Genomic DNA, 19,974 nt, shown 5'->3' with positions numbered 1-19,974 from the left:
TCCTCACCACCCTCCCATTTATCTCTCCACCCCAGAGGCTCCCTGCCTCATTCCTGATGAAGGGCTTTTGCCCGAAACGTCGATTTCGAAGCTCCTTGGGTGCTGCCTGAACTGCTGTGCTCTTCCAGCACCACTAATCCAGAATCTGGTTCCCAGCATCTGCAGTCATTGTTTTTACTGCGTTTGTTCATCAGTCTAATAACTGCTGGGAAGAAGCTGTTCTTGAACCTGCTGCTGCGTGTGTTGAAGCTTTTCTACGATTGAAGCCACATTCATCGCAGACAAAATGCAGCATTGTAGGATTTATACTTCCTGAAAAAAACTCACTCAAGCTTCAGAAATTATGTGGAGGTGCTGGTGTTTGATATATCGTATTAGTTGCATGAATGACCATGTGATCTTTTGCTATAAATTCTGTGTCTTAAGATCCTGTCCCACAGCTACCTGATGAAGGAGCAGTGCTCTGAAAGCTCGTGCTCACAAATAAACCTGTTGGACTATAACCTGGTGTTGAATGATTTTCAAACTTCAGAAGGCTAGATGTCATATTAAGATGCTCTCTACATCAGTTGGACAGCCAATCATCCATCTTGACGCTTTCTGCTCTATTAGGGGCTGTGTTCCTCCCGGAATGAGAGAGGAGCACATATTCTGCGACATTAACATGGGTATCACAGCTATTACATTTGGTAAAGTTGCCACAGTTAAGAGTGGGCAGCTCAGAGGGCAAGCAGGGTTCGTGGTTTTGGGTGTTGGTGTGAGTGAGGGAACATGTTGTAGGCAAAATGTGTTCGGGACTGGACTGTGGCTCAATGGTTAGCACTGCTGCCTCACAGTGCCAGGGACCCGGGTTTGATTCCACCCTCAGGTGACTGTGTGGAGCTTGCACATTCTCCCTGCGTTTCCTCCAGGTGCTCCGGTTTCCTCCCACAGTCCAAAGATGTGTAGGTTAGGTGGACTGGCCATGCTAAATTGCCCTCTGGTGTCCAGGGATGTGTGGATTGGGTGGATTAGCCATGGGGAATAGTAAATGTGCAGGTTTACCAGGACAGTCGGGGGTTGGGTTTGGGTGGGATGCTCCTGGGAGGTTCGGTGTAGGCTCAATAGACCGAAAAGCCTCTTTCTGTGCTGTAGGGATTCAATGAGAATTATGCAGAACATCAGTGCTACTGTCTGACAAGCTCCCCATCTCAACACCCAAACACAGTTCTCTTTCAAGGTGGTGTCAGCCAGGCTTGCAATCTATCCACTTAACAATGAACTTTGTGGCAAACCCCACTAAATCCAACTACCTGTTACTGCCCCCAAAGCCCACACCTCAGCCCTTACACCACCAGTCCCAACATACCTACCAGGCGAAAGTGAGGACTGCAGATGCTGGAGATTAGAGTCGAGAGTGTGGTGCTGGAAAAGCACAGCAGGTCAGGCAGCATCCCAGGAGCAGGAAAATCTACGTTTCAGGCAAAGGGCTTTTGCCTGAAATGCCTATTCTCCTGTTCCTTGGATGCTGCCTGACCTGAGGTGCTTTCCCAGCACCACACTCTCGACTCAACATACCTTCCGTCAACCTGCACGTGTTGATGTACTACATTTACATGTACTCTGGGGTTAAAAGGAGATGATCTATCTGTTTCTTTTTGTAGTTTCCTTATGTCCTTTTTACAGTACATTCCCTGACCTAGCTTGGAGCCATCAGCAGATTTTGCAATTAGACTTCCAGTCCTGTCATCCAGGTCAAATTGAAGAAGATTGAGGCTCCAGCACTTGTTTCCTGCAGGATACCACTCAGTACAGTTTCACAAGCAGAAAACTGTCACAATGTGTGTGCTTTCTGTTTCCTGTTAGTGTCCATGCCAATATACTATCCACATTGGGAGTTTATTTCCTGCAATAATCTTGGATGTGGCAGCTTATCTGGAAATCCATATATTCAATACATCCATTTGTGCCCTTTTATTCACTGCCTATGCTAATTCCTCAAAGAATCGCAGAATCCGTACAGTGTGGAAGCGGGCCATTCGGCCCACCGAGTCCACACCGACCCTCTGAAGAGCATCCCACGCTGTCCTCATAAGCCTGCATTTCCCACAGCCAATCCACCCAACCTGCACCTAATCCATGGACTGTGGGAGAAAATGTGTCCACGTGGAGGAAAGTCACAAAGAACTTCAATAAATTGGTTGAACAGACTTCCTTGTGGTTCCGACACATCGCGAGTCAAACATCCAACCTCCAATGATCCAAATATTTGAAGATTTGGCCCAATATTTCAGGGATAAGCTTTCTGACTGAGCCTCAAGTACCCTTTGAGAGTGCTTATTCCCTCCTGAAACAATAAAACAGATAACAAACTGCGAAATAGAAGATGGCTAGGCTGTGGATTCAGTCCAATATCAAATTGTAAAGCTGACCACCCACTGTAGAGTTGGAACGCTGCAGGATGCTTTCTAGTCTTGGTTCAAAGAGGGATAGTCTCATCAAAACAATAGGAGCAACATAGCAGCAGAGTATAAGGGTACAGTCAATCCTCCTCTAAGGCTTTTTCCAGTGTCTAGTCAGTGACTGATCTCTATTTAAATACTGGCAACCTACTTCTGTACCACACCTTTTATCTCTCTTGTCTAAGAAAAATCCATCAATATGTTTGAAAACTTTATGCAGGAGTGGGAACTCCATATTTTCACTCAGTTTTTCATATGTCACCCCTAAATGAAATAGTTTTCATTTTAAGGTTATACCTGTCATGTACTGGATTCCCCCACTAGAAGAATTATCTTTCTATCCATCGTTGTCAAATTATTTAATCAACCTGAACACCTCAGTTTGATTGTCCCATTAGTTCTTGAATTAGATTTCCTACCGTGTGGAAACAGATCGTTCGGCCCAACAAGTCCACGCTAACCTTCCGAAAAGTAACCCACCCAGCCCCCCCGTTTCCCTCTGACTAATGCACCTAACACTATGGGCAACTTAGAATGACCAATCCACATCTTTGGATTATGGAGGAAACCAGAGCACCTGGAGGAAACTCAGGCAGACATGGGGAGAATGTGCAAATTCCACAGACTGTCGCGCAAAGTTGGAATCTAACCTGGGTCCCTGGCGCTGTGAGGCAGCAGTGCTAACCACTGAGTCACCAGGCCACCCTAGTCTTCTACAATCAAGGGAATACAGAATGAATCAGATGGAAATGGATATTGAAGAGGTGAAATACCACTTGAAATTACACCCAGGATAGACAGGGCACACCTTGGGGGAGAAACATAACATGTAGGAACAGATAAGGCCATTCAGTCCATCAAGTCATGGCTGGTATGTTCCTCCACCCTATTCTCCAGACTTCTTACTGTAACCTTTGATCCTCTGACCAATCAATAACCTATCTCTTTCTGTCTTAAATATGATTTGGTCCCCACAGCTCTCTGCAGCAACAAGTTCCATAGATTCACCATCTTCTGGCTGAAGAAATTCCTCCTTATCTCAGTTCTAGAGGGTTGCACCTTCACTCTGAGGCTGTGCCCTTGGATCCTCGTCTCTCCTATGAGTGGAAACATCTCCACATTCACTTACTGCTGACCTCTTAATACTCTCTAAGTTCTGGATGTGAATTTGCTCGCTGCGTTGGAAGGTTGATTTTCCGACGTTTCATCACCATACTAGGTAACATTTTCAGTGGGCCTCCAAACGAAGTGCTGCTGGTGTTTCCTGATTTCTATTTATATGTTTGGGTTGCTTTGGGTTGGTGATGTCATTTCCTGTTGTGACGTCATTTTCTATGGTGGTGTCATTTCCTATTCTTTTTCTCAGGGGGTGGTAAATGAGATCCAAGTCAATGTGTTTGTTGGTAGAGTTCCAGTTGGAATACCATGCTTCTCGGAACTCTTGTGCGTGTCTCTGTTTGGCTCGTCCTAGGATGGATGTGTTGTCCCAGTCGAAGTGGTGTCCTTCCTCATCTGTATGTAAGGATCACAGTGAGAGAGGGTCATGTCATTTTGTGGCTAGTTGATGTTCATGTATCCTGGTGGCTGGTTTCTGCTTGTTTGTCCAATGTAGTGTTTGTTACACAGTATTTTGTAATTTCTTGTTGTCTGTGTAGGGTCTTTCAAGTACATTAGTTGCTGTTTAGTGTGCTGGTGGGTTTGTGGGCTACCATGATGCCAAGGGGTCTGAGTAGTTTCTCTAAGTTTCAATAAGGTACCCCCTCATCCTTCTAAACTCCATCGAGCACTGACCCAGAGACCTCATATGACAAGTCCTTCATACCTGGGATCATTCTTGTAAACCTCTTCTGGACATCCTCTGGGCCCACACATCCTTCTTTGGATATGGGGCCTGAAACTGCTCACAATATTCCAAATGACCAGAACGTTATACAGCTCAGCAGAACATTCCTGCTCTTGTATTATGGCCTGAGCAAAATGAATGTTAACATTGCATTGGCCTTCCTAATCATCAACTGAACCTGCATGCTAACCTGAGGAGAATCCTGAACCAGGATCTCTAAATTTCTTTGTGCTTCAGACTTCCATAGCCATTCCCCATTTTGCAAGTAGTTTCAAAAAGAAAATTCAAACTGGTATCTGGATCATGTAAACTGTTATCAACAAAAAAAATTGATTAGTGATAGTGAGGAGGAGAACAATTTAAAGTCTGCTTAGACCATAAGACTATAAGAAACAGGAACAGGGGCAGGTCATTCGGCAGCTTGAGCCTTCTCCACCCTTCAATAGGATCATGGTTGATCCGACATTCCTCGCGTCCATCTTCCTGCACTTTCCCTAATTCCCCAACTAATCAAGAATCTCTCCATCTCGACCTTAAATATACACAAGGAGTCCACCCCCGCAGCGCTCTGTGGCAAGGAGTTCCAAAGACTCACAACCCTCTGAGAGAGGAAATGCCTCCTTAACTCAGTCTTCAATTGGCAACTCTTTATTCTGAGTCAATGCCTACTGGTCCTTGTCTCTCCCATGAGGGGTAACACTTTACCACAGAAATAGCAATTAAATGTAGAGATCCTCCCATAGTAACTATTTAGGACGTCAAATTCTTAAGCTGCTGAGTTCAGATTATACCTCAGGTACCTTCTCTATTATTTAGGAAAATGACTTTTGGAAAACAAGACATTTCTTGAGGTCTCACAGATTGTTGGGGGTTTCCTAATTACAAGGTAAACTGTCCAATTTAAATAATGGAAGTTTCTCTGTATACCAATGGAAGCTACTTCATACGGTGGGTAGTTCTTCTACATTTTCCAGCTCATTGAAGTGAAGCAATCCTTTGTATTCAGTCCGTCAACATTATTCTTTCCAACTGCGTCTTGCAACTGTGTTCAATGAAATCGGTGGTGGACTGGAAATAGCCTGCCATCTTGTGGTTTATACTAAATATAGCAGGCCAAAGTCAGCAAGTGCCGGAGGGTGAGATTAGGGATGGTGGGATAATCACAGACAGTTCTGCCACACGTAAATTACAATTTGGTTGGAAACTCGTCACTTTTTATTCACCGTAGACAATGTGTTCGATCCTGGAAACTTACTAAGAGAATAAAGTTGAACAAACTTTGCTAACACAATTTTAGAACAGTGATACAACCTACAATACATTTATTTCATTTGTGCAGTTCTGCTCACCGTATTATAGGAAGGATGTGGAAGTTTTGAAAAGGGTTCAGAGGAGATTTACTAGAATGTTGCCTGGTGTGGAAGGAAGATCTTACGAGGAAAAGCTGTGGGAACCGAGGCTGTTTTCATTGGAGAGAAGAAGGTTGAGAGGTGACTTTAATCGAGACATATAAGATATTCAGAGGGTTAGATCGGGTGGACAGTGAGAGCCTTTTCCCTCTGATGGTGAAAGCTAACATGAGGGGACATAGCTTTAAATTGAGGGATGATAGATATAGGACAGATATCAGGGGTAGTTCCTTTACTCAGAGAGTAGTAGGGGTGTGGAATGGGCTACCCACAACAGTAGTGGATTCACCGACATTAAGGGCATTTAAATGGGAATTGGATTAGCATTTGGATAATAATGGAACGGTGTAGGTTAGATGGGCATCAATTTAATTTCACAGGTCAGCACAACATCGAAGGTCAAAGGGCCTGTACTGCGCTGTAACGTTCTATGTTCTATGTTCTAACACCCAGAATTATCTTGTTGCACATACGGATAATAGACTGGATTCAAATAGCCTACATAATACATCAGAAAGCAGGCAAATGAACCGATTTCTTACCAATTCTCCCAGAAAGGCAAAGCAGGGCAGGACTTATACAGCTAATGCTGATGGGTACATAAATAAGAAAATTAAAAATCACACAACACTAGGTTATAGTCCAACAGGTTTATTTAGAAGCACTAGCTTTTGGAGCACTGTTCCTTCATCAGGTGGAGCCAAATGCTGCCAAATGAGACTAGACCAGTTTAGGATATCTGGCCGGCAGGGAAGTGCTGGACTGAAGGGTCTGTGTCTACAACTCCATGACTCTATGTTAATAACACAGCAGATGATCTAATCCTAACAAGTTTTCCAAGGGAGTATGATTTTTCATCCTCTCTTATCTGTCCTTGTCTTACGTCTCACAAACAGTTCAATCTCAGACTACCTCAGTGACTGCTCCTGTTTGAGGTGGTCACCCCCCTTTCCCAGGTTTCCTGGACTGTGAAAACTGCACTCCAGTACTCACTCATACGCACACCTCCAGCATTTCACCAACAGCCAGCCTCACCAAGCTAGAACTGCCTCTGGGCCTTTTCCCTGAGCTCTATTCGTGTTCAGTTGCATCGGATAAATATTGTTTGTGAACTTTTCAAAGCCCCACTCACAGGTGTATTTAACTAAGAGTGACAAATGGCCTTCTTCTGAGCTGTCACAACTCCTAGCATTCCTCCAGAGTCTTGACTTCAATGTTTAGCAACTTACTAACCTCATCTCTTAGAAATTGTGACAATACTATGGCCTTAAGAGGTTACTTTGTCCTTTTTTTTTGAAGGAGAGGTTTTAAGACAGAGGAAAGCCAATAAAGTAAACAACTTGTGAGGACTTGGGCTATTCTGTTAAAGTTGAAACAATGGAAAATTACCTGAATGGGTGTGGTCAAGCTCCCACAGAACCAGGATTTTTCATTTCGTAGTTTTTCAGTAGCACTTGTTGTTGCTGCTGTACAGCTCTCCCTGCTACACTCACTCGGAATTTTCTCTTGATGTTTCTCCTCCCAGGCTGTTGGAGTTGCATGCCAGCCAATCTGTTTCTGAATTTGTTTTTCAGCCAGTGGTGTTTATGGGATGATATCATTTTGGAACAGTTGATTAGTTAAGTTACTGAATTTATTATTCTGTTAAGTTTTCCAATTCTTTTCCTTATTCTTTCTGTTGTTGTATTTTAACTATTGTGTGAATAAATTGTGTTTTACTTAACGTTTGACCAATCAAATTGCATCTGGATTGCAACATTTTGCATTTACCTTTAAGATAAGAAAATGTTAGGGTCTTGACTACCTTCTTAACATCTTTTCAGGGGGGTTGGTTTGGTCTATAACAAAATGCTGCCTGACTTCCAACAGCACAGAGACATCTAACTGTGATGAGACTTCTCACTGTCGTACACAAATCCGTTCATCTTCCCAGCAATGCAGCTAAAAGCCGTACTGCCTTATATGAAGTCTACTTCTCTCGCTCTGTCTCTCCCTCTCTGTTTTAACTGCACATACACAATAACTTTCAGTGACACTGTCTGTCATCTTTGACTCCTCTGCAGTGAACTTGAGCTCTCCTGACTAACCTATTGGAAACCCTGCACCAAGCCCCAAATTTTTCTAAGCAGCTAGTTTTGCTATTACATGATTGTTACGTTCTCGTGTGACCCGCGCTTTACAAAATTTGCACAGTACAAATACACCTAAAGTGTTGATGTAATCGCGTTATAGCCAACACACAGTTTACAAATTTGCATTTTGGAAAAAGTGTTCCCTACTCACCCAATCGTGTTACAGCCAATTTGCGTTAACGTGTTATAGCAAATGTAACAAGCCCGTGGAACTGAGTGTTCTCCGAATATGACATTCTCACAGAACTTTGACTTCTGCAGTACAAAAAGTGTTTACAAACAAATTCAGAACTCATCACAACAGTGCCTGGGAATGTGGGGTTATAAATGTTGTCTATCATCACTGTCTGAAAAATGGAGGAGGTGAGATTGGTCTACGCCAAAATTCCTGTGAATAGGGAGCTAGCTCTACCATGAATGCATAAATGCTTAATTCTCTTGCTCGTCCTTCCAGGCAACAACGACCATGTTAATCTTCTGGGGTATTTGCTTGTGTTCTGGTGGGAACGTAGGTGATTGTTAAGATTGGTAGGTGCCTGAAAGGTTCGGCAGCCAGTACGCTAGGAGAGCAGAGACAATTGAGTTTTGGACAAGTTACTGGTTTGGGATTTCCTCTCCTTGTGCTTTCCCTGTGTCTCTGATATGCTCTTACTTTCAAAAGAGACTGCAGCATTCTTTATTTGTGGCAAACACTGTGTTTCTGGCTGAAATTCTCCCAGGACTCCAAGTTGACATCTGAGCTCCTAAGTGTCCTTTGATATATCTCTGTGATGTCTCCTTTGATTGTCAAGAAAGCACAGCTTTGACTCAGTCACCACTGAAGATCCACTTTGACAAGGGAGGGTCAGGCACTTTTGTCTACAATGCTAGCTCACCTCCGTTGTGACGGTCTCATTATGGTCTGGATACTTAGTATGTCAGCTCAATTGAGCGCCTCAGACTTTGATGTTCTCTCCTGCCATCTGATCCACAGAAACTATTTGCATTTTAGGAAGGCACCCGAAAATAAAAACTGCGATACCCTTTGCATTTACAGAGCATTTTGCCGCATCACCTTATCTCAAGGGTTTTGCAGGAATAAGAAATGCTTATGTAAGATTTTGTTAGTTTTATAACAGTTTGCACTCGGAGCTGTTGAGTGTGATAGTCTGAAGGGATAATTTTCAAAATCAGAATTTTCTTTAATTTTGCAATTAATTAAACACGGCACTACAATTCAAGGGAAGTTAAGTTTTATTGCAGCCTTAATTCAGAGGTTTACAAGCTCTGAGAGAAACTGGAGCGAGTTAATTAGTAGTTGGTTTAACCCCGCTTTCTGAAGCTTCAGTGAGTTGTTTTCAGGAAGTATAAATCCTACAATGCTCTCTTTTGTCTGCACTGAGTGTGGCTTCAGTCGTAGAGAGTGTGAGTTTGTCACAGCATTCCTACAGTGCAGAAAGAGACCATTCAGCCCATTGAGTCTGTACCAATCCTCTGAAAAGTATCCCATCTAGGCAAAGACCCCTACCCTATCCCCACATTTACCATGAGGAGAAAGTGAGGTCTGCAGATGCTGGAGATCAGAGATGGAAATGTGTTGCTGGAAAAGCGCAGCAGGTCAGGCAGCATCTAGGGAACAGGAGAATCGACGTTTCGGGCATTAGCCCTTCTTCAGGAATGAGGAAAGTTGGTCCAGCAGGCTAAGATAAAAGATAGGGAGGAGGGACTTGGGGGAGGGGCGTCGGAAATGTGATAGGTGGAAAGAGGTCAAGGTGAGGGTGATAGGTCAGACTGGGGTGGGGGCGGAGAGGTCGGGAAGAAGATCTCAGGTTAGGAAGGCGGTGCTGAATTTGATGGATTTGACTGAGACAGGCTGGGGGGAGGGGAAATGAGGAAACTAGTGAAATCCGAGTTCATCCCTTGTGGTTGGAGGGTTCCTAGCCGGAAGATGAGGCGTTCTTCCTCCAACCGTGGTTTCGCTGTGGTCTGACGATGGAGGAGTCCAAAGACCTGCATATCCTTGGTGGAGTGGGAGGGGGAATTGAAATGTTGAGCTACAGGGTGGTTGGGTTGGTTGGTCCGGGAGCAACAGAGGCTGAGATGTAACCTTATAAAATCATAAGGGGCATGGATAGGGCAAATAGATAAGGTATTTTCCCTGGGGTGGGAGAATCCAGAATTAGAGGGCGTAGGTTTAGGGTGAGGGGGGAAAAATTTAAAAGGGACCTAAGGGGCAACGTTTTTACACATAGAGTGGTCTGTGTATGGAATAAGCTGCCAGAGGAAGTGGTGGAGGCTGGTACAGTTACAACATTTAAAAGGCATCTGGATGGGTATATGAATAGGAAGGGTTTAGAGGGATATGGGCTACGTGCTGGCAATTGGAGCTAGATTAATTTAGGATATTTGGTCGGCATGGACGGGTTGGACTGAAGGGTCTGTTTCCATGCTGTACATCTCTATAACTCTAACTACCAGACTACCCTGTTGTCTGCTCCAGGTTGTAGGACATAGCAGACCAGGATGATGCACTCACGCTGTCAGACCATACTAGAGGACACAACCCAACCAAATCCTGCCTATGGAACAGAACCACATCCTCAAGAGCCCTCTGCTCTGCTTCACCATAAGCCTGGTCAACCCTTGGGCAGCGTGGTATCTGTGATCTGTGTTGGTCAGGGGCAGGGAGGGTGGGGTTGTTGCACAGTGGTTTAGGAGTCATGATTGCAATGGGCAGCCCTGGTCTCTTCAAACTGAGACCCTTGATCAGGATTTCAATGTGGCTTCCCATTAACAGCCAGCAGAATTCTCAGCAGAAAACCAATCAGTTAGTTTCTTCCAGAATCTTTTAATGGCCGGCCACTAATAGTTAAAACATATTTTTGTAAACCTACCAAAAGCTGGAAATTGTTAATTGAAAATAGATGCTAGAAATGCTCAGCACCTCTGAAGAGAAAAAGACATTTTGGGAAGGTAGGGGAGAGTGAGGACTGCAGATGCTGGAGATCAGAATCAAGAGTGTGTTGCTGGAAAAGCACAGCAGGTCAGGCAGCATCCGAGGAGCAGGAGAATCACCATTTCAGGCATAAGCTCTTAATCAGGAATAACCGAAGTGTCGATTCTCCTGCTCCTCGGATGCTGCCTGACCTGCTGTGCTTTTCCAGCAACACACTCTGGGTTTTGGAAAGGTAACCTGCTAAATTGTACCAGATATGTTTTCCCAGCTGCATCACTAATTTATAAACGTGTCTGTCACACCAGTAAAATGTGCAAAGGCAGAAACGAAATGGGACCAACACATGGAAAGTTCATGCAGGACAGGAGTCAAAAGCATGGTCAACGTGAAGCGTGTTATTGAATTGAATCATTTATTGTCACGTGTATTCAATATCAAATGCCGTGAAAAGTTTATAGTGTCACCATGCATTAACGCCATTCTCATTTCTTTAAAATAAAATAAAAAGATAAAGAAAAATAACTTTAAGACAGTCCAACTTTCCCTTCTTCACTGCTACAGTCCTGTTCCAGGCCACCTCATCCCATGGCATCTCACTGACTACAGTGCCTCTCCAAGCCTCACAGGCTAGCCGACTCCATAGCCACCCTGTCTCTGAGGCCACCACCGCTCCAGACTCCATTGATGCTTCTTACCGAAACAGCTCTCTTAGGAAGGTAAGTGTAAGTGAAAACTAAAACAAAACTGAGAAAAGAAGAAGAGAAAGAGAGGGGAAAGAAAGGAAAAGACAAAGTGGACGAAAAGGACATGTCCAGGAACATGAGTCTAGACTCTGCCTACTCCACCGCCGCCACCTTGAAAAGATGTAGTAGGAAGCACTGTAAAGGAGATGGCAGGGTCCAGCGGCAAAGTTGAAGAGCTGAGATAGCAGAAGATCTGCTGCCAGTGTTGGGATCACAACAACAGAAGTAGAGTCATAGAGTCATAGAGATGTGCAGCATGGAAACAGACCCTTCGGTCCAACCCGTCCATGCCAACCAGATATCCCAACCTAATCTAGACCCACCTGCCAGCACCCGGCCTATATTCCTCCAAACCCTTCCTATTCATTTATCCATCCAAATGCCTCTTAAATGTTGCAATTGTACCAGCCTCCACCATATCCTCTGGCAGCTCATTCCATACTCGTACCACCCTCTGAATGAAAATGTTGCCTCTTAGGTCTCTTTTATATCTTTTCCCTCTCACCCTAACCCTATGCCCTCTAGTTCTGCACTCCCCCACCCCTGGAAAAAGACTTTGTCTCTTTATCCTATCCATGCCCCTCATAATTTTGTAAACTTCTATAAGGTCACCCCTCAGCCTATGATGCTGTGGGATAAACAGCCCCAGCCTGTTCAGCCTCTCCCCATAGCACAAATCTTCCAACTCTGGCAACATCCTTGCAAGGATTGTTCTCAGAGAGTCTGGCAGCATCTGTAAGGAGAGAAAAGAGCTGACGTTTCGAGTCTAACTGACCCTTTGTCAGAGGTCTGACAAAGGGTCAGTTAGACTCGAAACGTCAGCTCTTTTCTCTCCTTACAGATGCTGCCAGACCTGCTGATATTTTCCAACATTTTCTCTTTTGGTTTCAGAATGCAGCATCCGCAGTAATTTGCTTTTATTTTTGTTCTCAGAGAGTTGCAGACTAGTAGAGGTTATGACATAAAGCCATTTTTAAGTTTCCAAGTTTTCGATTACCATTCCTCCAATTGGAATGGTTATGGTTGTCCATTAAAAATGCAAGAATGCATCTATTCCTGATCAAGGGCTTTTGGCCGAAACGTCGATTCTCTTGCCCCTCGGATGCTGCCTGACCTGCTGTGCTTTTCCAGCACCACTCTGATCTAAACTCTGCATCTAAAAGGTGCCCGCAGTTCATTTATGTACCAGCGACAACTCCTGCATTCATTTTTTGTTCGTTCACAGGGTGTGGGCATCACTGGCTTGGCCAGCGTTTATTGCTCATCCTTCATTGTCCAGAGTCAACCACATTGCTGTGGGTCTGGAGTCACATGTAGGCCACACCAGGTAAGGATGGCAGCTTCCTACACTAGAGGGCATTCATGAACCAGATGAATTTTACCCCCCAACAAACCATCAATCGTGGTCATCATTAGACTGTCAAATCCAAATTTTTGTTAAATTCATCACTTGCCATGGCAGGAGTTGAACCTGGGTCCCCATAACATTCTGATGAAGGATCACCTGACCTGAAACGTTAACTCTGATTTCTCTGCACAGGTGCTTCCAGACCTACTGAGCTTTTCCAGCGACTTCTGTTTTTGTCCCGAGAGTATTACCTGGGTCTCTAGATTAACAGTGTTAATACCATTGAACCATCACCTCCCCCTAAGTGTGCAATAAACAGCATAGAAATCTATTCTATAGTGTTTGTTCCTAAGGTAGCAGAGCAAGGTCTAAGAGCCAGGCGCAGTGTTGGTAACTGCACTTAGATTAGATTAGATTACATTACAGTGTGGAAACAGGCCCTCCGGCCCAACATGTCCAGACCGACCCGCCGAAGCGCAAGCCACCCATACCACTACATTTACCCCTTATTTAACACTACAGGCAATTTAGCATGGCCAATTCACCTGACCTGCACATATTTGGACTGTGGGAGGAAACCGGAGCACCCGGAGGAAACCCACACAGACACAGGGAGAACGTGCAAACTCCACACAGTCAGTCGCCTGAGGCGGGAATTGAACCCGGGTCTCTGGCGCTGTGAGGCAGCAGTGCTAACCACTGTGCCACCGTGCCGCCCTACTTTTCTGTCATTTTTGTTTAACACCACAAGAACAAATACGTTTCAAGTTTGCTGCTCCAGAGAATGTCCAACTCTCTATCTTTATTTTTAAAACTTTTGCTTTGTATAAGTTAGAGGAGAAAGTGAGGACTGCAGATGCAGATCCTGAAGAAGGGCTTATGCCCGAAACATCGATTCTCCTGTTCCTTGGATGCTGCCTGACCTGCTATGCTTTTCCAGCAACACATTTTCAGCTTTGTATAAGTTAGAGGATCAGAAATACCTCATCAGGCACACAGGACTGAGTAATTAACAGGAAACTGAACAGAAAGCTGACTGCTCTTGTTAAGCTGGAGCTGAAAACTGTTGCAGGTTAAAAATATTTCTGTCACAGCATCGCACCAAAAATAGCTCCGAAACATAGAAAGCCAAAGTCAGAATTACATAACTTCAAATGTTTCTTTTGCATAGCTTCCAGATCATATTCGGTTAGAATAAGAATCGACTTTTGCTTACAACCATGATAAGAATCAACCGTTAATCAGTTTCTCAGAGCGTCTCGGCGTACTTATAAGTGAACTATTAAGATGAGCCATTTTCCACTCTGTATTCTGTAGCTTTGACCCAAACAAGCACAAATTGTTCCAAGTGTGGCATTTATTCAGCTGTTTTCCATTACGGTTTTTCACACGTCCACATGAATAATATGCTAAAAGCCCTTGAGATAACTTGACCTTTAAACATTGCTCAAGGAACCTGCCTGCATTTATTGCTGATGGTTTGCCACATTTTGATGAAGCCCTTTGCATTGTTGACGTAAAGAACTTTCCAGAGAGGCTAGACAGCACAAGATCTCCAAGGGGACCTGTTTCAGGCAGGACTAAAACAGATTCAAAGTTCTGTGTGGCAAAATAGGTAACAATCTCACTTTCACAAGAAGTCAAAGAGTACCCGGGTTCAATTCCCTCCTCAGGCGACTGACTGTGTGGAGTTGGCACGTTCTCCCTGTGTCTGCACGGGTTATCTCCGGGTGCTCCAGTTCCCTCCCACAGTCCAAAGATGTGCAGGTCAGGAGAATTGGCCATGCTAAATTGCCCATAGTGTTAGGTAAAGGGGTAAATGTAGGGGAATGGGTGGGCTGCGCTTCGGCGGGTCAGTGTGGACTTGTTGGGCCGAAGGGCCTGTTTCCACACTGTAAGTAATCCAATCTAATCTACTCGGAGGGTGTATATAGGATGGTGGTGATGGCCCATGTATGACGTTACAGGAAGCCTATTTTCACATTAAAAGAAGACAGCCTGGAAATGGTTTTGTTCAATATTGTTGTATGGATAGTTACACAGCTATGTTGAATAAGTTTGAAAGAAAGAAAGACCTCCAGTTACATTGCACTTTTGATGATTATTGTGATCCAAGGGTCAAATGAGGAGTCTGTCATATAAACCTATAAAATTCTAACAGGTCTATACATGGAGTGCGGTGGAGGCCGGGACATTAAATATCTTCAAGGCAGAGATTGCTAAATTCTTGATCTCGCAAGGAATTAAGGGCTTCGAGGACAGTGTGGGCAAGTGGCATTGAAATGCCCATCAGCCATGATTGAATGGCGGAATGGACTCGATGGGCCAAATGGCCTTACTTCCACTCCTATGTCTTATGGTCTTATGGTCTTACATACAGTCATAGAGTCATAGAAATGTACAGCATGGAAACAGACCCTTCGGTCCAACCCCATCCATGCCGACCAGATATCCCAACCCAATCTAGTCCCACCTGCCAGCACCCGGCCCATATCCCTCCAAACCCTTCCTATTCATTTACCCATCCAAATGCCTCTTAAATGTTGCAATTGTACCAGCCTCCACCACATCCTCTGGCAGCTCATTCCATACATGTACCACTCTCTGCGTGAAAACGTTGCCCCTTAGGTCTCTTTCATATCTTTCCTCTCTCATCCTAAACCTATGCCCTCTAATTCTGGACTCCCCCACCCCAGGTAAAAGACTTTGTATATTTATTCTATCCATGCCCGTAATAATTTTGTAAACCTCTATAAGGTCACCCCTCAGCCTCCGACGCTCCAAGGAAAACAGCCCCAGCCTGTTCAGCCTCTCCCACAGCTCACATCCTCCAATCCTGGCAACATCCTTGTAAATCTTACCCGAACCCTTTCAAGTTTCACAACATCTTCCCGATAGGAAGGAGACCAGAATTGCATGCAATATTCCAACAGTGGCCTAACCAATGGTTAGTGTAAGGTGGATGTTCTCAAAGATAGGGGACACCAGAACAAGAGATCACAGTTTAAAGGTATGGTTTGATCTATTAATAACTGAGATGAGGAGAAATTTCTTCACCCAGTGAATGGGGAGCCTCTATCACAGAAATGGATTGAGGCTAAAACATTGAACATTTTCATAAATGAGGTATATTTAGTTAAAGCTTATAGGGAGAAAAATGGGATCGGGGACTGAGTTGGATGATCAGCCATGATCATACTGAATTGTGAACCAAGCTCAAAGTAACTCACTTGAGAATATTAATCCATTGTTATAACAGGGAAATAATTTTGGGGAGGGGTCTAATTAATACAAAATCCTTTTGCAATGTGATATCATGACGGTACATATTACTGAGTGTAACTAGCACAGTGTCAGTGCAGTTAAAACACTCTGCACCGAATACTTTTATACAAGACCATTTGGAAGAGTTAGTCAGCAGGAGAATCGATGTTTCAGGTATAAGCCCTACACAGGGCTGATGAAAGGCTTATGCCCGAAACGTCGACTCTCCTGCTCCTCGGATGCTGCCTGATCTGCTGTGCTTTTCCAACACTACACTCTCGACTCTGATCTCCAGCATCTGTCGTCCTCACTTTCTCCTGTTTGGAAGAGTCACATGCACACATGGAACATGAACATATGAAGAAGACACGTTTGCCCCTCCCCTATCTAGGCAAGATCTTTGCCTACTTAGATAAGAGCAGGTCCTGGTGTATCTACGATTACCATGTACAGCAATATTCAGTAGTAATGTATAACAAATGTTGTTACCTGAAGTCTAAGTCTGAAGACAGTTTTTGTTTTTGAGTTCTTACCAAACAGTCTGTCTTGCATCTGAACACATTGTGGTATCAAATCACACAATAAAACTGGTATGATTCACAGCTCTGAGTCAGGAGTTCAAGACTAACTTCAACATAAAAATCACCTGAGTAGTTCTGCCTTTTTAAAAGCACTTTTTGTTTTGTTTGAAATGTAAAACTGAGGTCTTCCAGGTTGGATGTAAAAAGAAATCCCTTGGCTCTATTTTTAAGCTGAACTGGAAATGATGCCTGGACTCCTGGCCAGTACTGATCATTGAACATCATCGGCACAGGCTACCTGCTCATTATCAACGTGTGGCCCTGCACCAACTGGCTACTGTGTTCTTTGCAACCGTATTCCATATAATACATCAAAACCTAATGTGAGTTCAAATATACTGAGATCGTTAAAGGCACACCGTTCTTTCCTAGGTCAAAGGGAATGCGCATAGAGTCATAGAGATGTACAGCATTGAAACAGACCCTTCGGTCCAACCCCATCCATGCTGACCAGATATCCCAACCCAATCTAGTCCCATCTGCCAGCACCCAGCCCATATCCCTCCCAACCCTTCCTATTCATATACCCATTCAAATGCTTTTTAAAAATAGCAATTGTACCAGCCTCCACCACTTCCTTTGGCAGCACATTCCAGATTTGCACCACCCTCTGTGTGAAAAGGTTGCCTCTTAGATCTCTTTTATATCTATATTCTCTTACCTCAAACCTATGCCCTCTCGCTCTGGACTCCCCCACTCCAAGGAAAAGAACCTTGTCTATTTACCCTATCCATGCTCCTCATGATTTTATAAACCTCTATAAGGTCACCCCTCAGCCTCCAATGCTCCAGGGAAAATAGCCCCAGCCTGTTCAGCCTCTCCCTATAGCTCAAATCCTCCAACCCTGGCAACATCCTTGCAAATCTTTTCTGAACCCTTTCAGGTTTCACAACATCCTTCCGATCGGAAAGAAACCAGAATTGTACACAATTTTCCTACATGAAGTCGGCAAATTTATTCAACAGTGCTTCATGTCAGTTCCATGATGGTGGCTTTTTAAAAACTTTGTTCATGGGTTGTGGGTGTTGCCAGAGTGGGGGGGGGAGGCTTGAATTTTTACCCATCTCTAATAGGCCAGAGGGAGTTTAGAATAAATCGCATTGCTGTGGGTCACTTGTGAGCCAAAAGACAGTGAGGACTGCTGATGCTGGGGATCAGAGTCAAGTGTGTGGTGCTGGAAAAGCACAACAGGTCAGGCAGCATCCGAGAAGCAGCCTGATGAAGGGCTTAGGCCTGAAACTTCGATTTTCCTGCTTGTCGGATGCTACCTGACCTGTTGTGGTTTTTCAGCACTACACTCTCAACTCATGTGTAGGCCAGACCAGGTAAGGAAGGCAGATTTCCCTTCTTAAAAGGTATTAATGAACCAGATGGCATTTTCCCCCAAACAGTCAGCAGTGACTTCCTGGTCATCATCAGATCGTTAACTCCAGATTTTATTTTTAAAACTTGAATTCAAATGCCACCATCGCAGGATTTGAACCGAAGGCATTAGCCTGAGTTTACTGCTGGATTGATTGCCCAGGGATTATCCCCCCAGCATTGCAATCACCAGGAGGAAAATGACATCAATTAGGTCTAACTTTCCCAGCCTTCAAACAAAAGTGCAGCTCTGATATCCTTGAAACCTTCGAGGACCAGTCACTGCCTTAAACAACATGGCTGTGAGACTTTTGATGTTCACGACTCATTCGTAGGATTTGTAACAGTTTCAAAGTTGAACAAGACTAATCACATTCTTGGACATTGTGCTGAACCATTCCCATCGATATGAATGAAAAGGCAATCTTTGTGTCAGAAACTTTGGGGTGTTGTTTACTGTTAACCTCTATGTTTCAAATCTATGATTAAAGATGTCAAGAGTAGGGCAGCTTTTATTTGTCATTTCTACCATATGCAACCGTTGCAATAAAAGCGAGACAATGTTCCTCCAGGACCAAGGGTGCTACATGGACAGCACAAACTACACGATGATACACAGGGCAGCATACAGAGCATGGAAGTGCAAAACCCGCAAATTACAGTATCATAAAAGAATGATAATTAATAAGATGTATTTCTAGCAGCAATTCAAAGTTGTGCAAAGAGTTTCAGATGGAAAAGAGTCCAAACCTACAGTGTTCAGGAGCCTGATGGCTTGGGGGAAAAAACTGTTGCACAGTTTGGCCATCAGAGACTGAAAGCTCTGGTATCTTCTGCCAGGTGGCAGGAGAGAGAAGAGTTTGAGTGAGTGGTGTGTGGGGTCTTCCACAATGCTCTTAGCCTTTCGGATGCAGTGTGTGTGGAGTAAATATCTGTAATGGAAGCAAGAGAGACCCTGATGATTCTCTCAGTTTTCCTCACTGTCTGTTGTAGGGTCTTACAATCCAAGACCATTTGATTTACCTAATCCATTAATATAATAGATACACATTCATTGCAGACAGTTACAAAGCATTATAGTGTTTAACAAACAGGACAGAATCAGTAAGATGGATGATGTTTCAGACTGTGTGTTGCCCAGCTCTTGCACAGTGCTTGTGCTGTTCATATGTAGTGTTGTTTTCTTAACTTCATGACATAAGAAATCAAATGAATGCTGAACCTGACTGTATTGCAGATTAACAGGCCCCTGTAGGTAAAGGAAAAGCACCGATTTATTTTCACATCAGTGCAGCATTTGTTTGAATTATAGACATATTGCACCCTGAAGTATAATTTCAGCCTGGCTTTATGGGTCGCGTGTGGGAAGGAATTTACCCTCCGCATTTGACACCTATAAATTATCGTGGCATTTTGACAGCAGTTTAATACAAAAATTCCTGTGATACTCCTGAGACATCATTAATCGTAGGCCTTCACTAACCCAAAAGCTGGCTGTACTCAAAAAAAGTGCTTATTATGATACAACTCTGCATTCCACGTAAACAGCCCTTTAATGCAGGGCACAGAAATGGAGAAACATTGATGTCTTACATAAGATATTGGTACATTTGAATGGCAAAGCCTCTTTTCACTTCATTAGAAGGTTAAATTTAACAAAAATAAAAACACATTGAACATTAGAATCATTGTCACATCGACTCACATGAGGACAGTGAAAAGTTTACAAGTTGCCACTTACAGCACCATCTTAGGTACAAAGCAGGAAAATAAAGGAGCAAGTTAAACATTACATCCCTTCTTATCAAAAAGTAGAACAATGAAGAAATAGAGTGACCAGTTCAACAGCACATTCAAAACATGGCGGGGGTGGGGGGGCTGCAGATACACACACACATACCCCGCACACCTCCTCC

At 43.9% G+C, this 19,974-nt stretch overlaps 1 protein-coding gene across 2 annotated transcripts in view; it reads left to right on the top strand.

The window, feature by feature from the left end:
- The window catches only part of agtr1a (angiotensin II receptor, type 1a), a 46,185-nt gene that overhangs the window by 17,791 nt on the left and 8,420 nt on the right, over positions 1-19,974 (top strand). The window contains exon 1 of one of the 2 annotated variants that reach the window (XM_043702694.1): positions 11,280-11,476. The exons of the other annotated variant lie outside the window; for it this stretch is intronic. The gene's annotated coding sequence lies outside the window, so the exon portion shown is untranslated. Of the gene's footprint in view, positions 1-11,279; positions 11,477-19,974 lie in introns of those variants that run through there. 2 annotated transcript variants of the gene reach the window in all.

Source organism: Chiloscyllium plagiosum, chromosome 13 (assembly GCF_004010195.1).
Source record: "Chiloscyllium plagiosum isolate BGI_BamShark_2017 chromosome 13, ASM401019v2, whole genome shotgun sequence".
NCBI classification, from domain to species: Eukaryota; Metazoa; Chordata; class Chondrichthyes; order Orectolobiformes; family Hemiscylliidae; genus Chiloscyllium; species Chiloscyllium plagiosum.
This window is presented reverse-complemented; position numbering and strand designations above follow the sequence as displayed.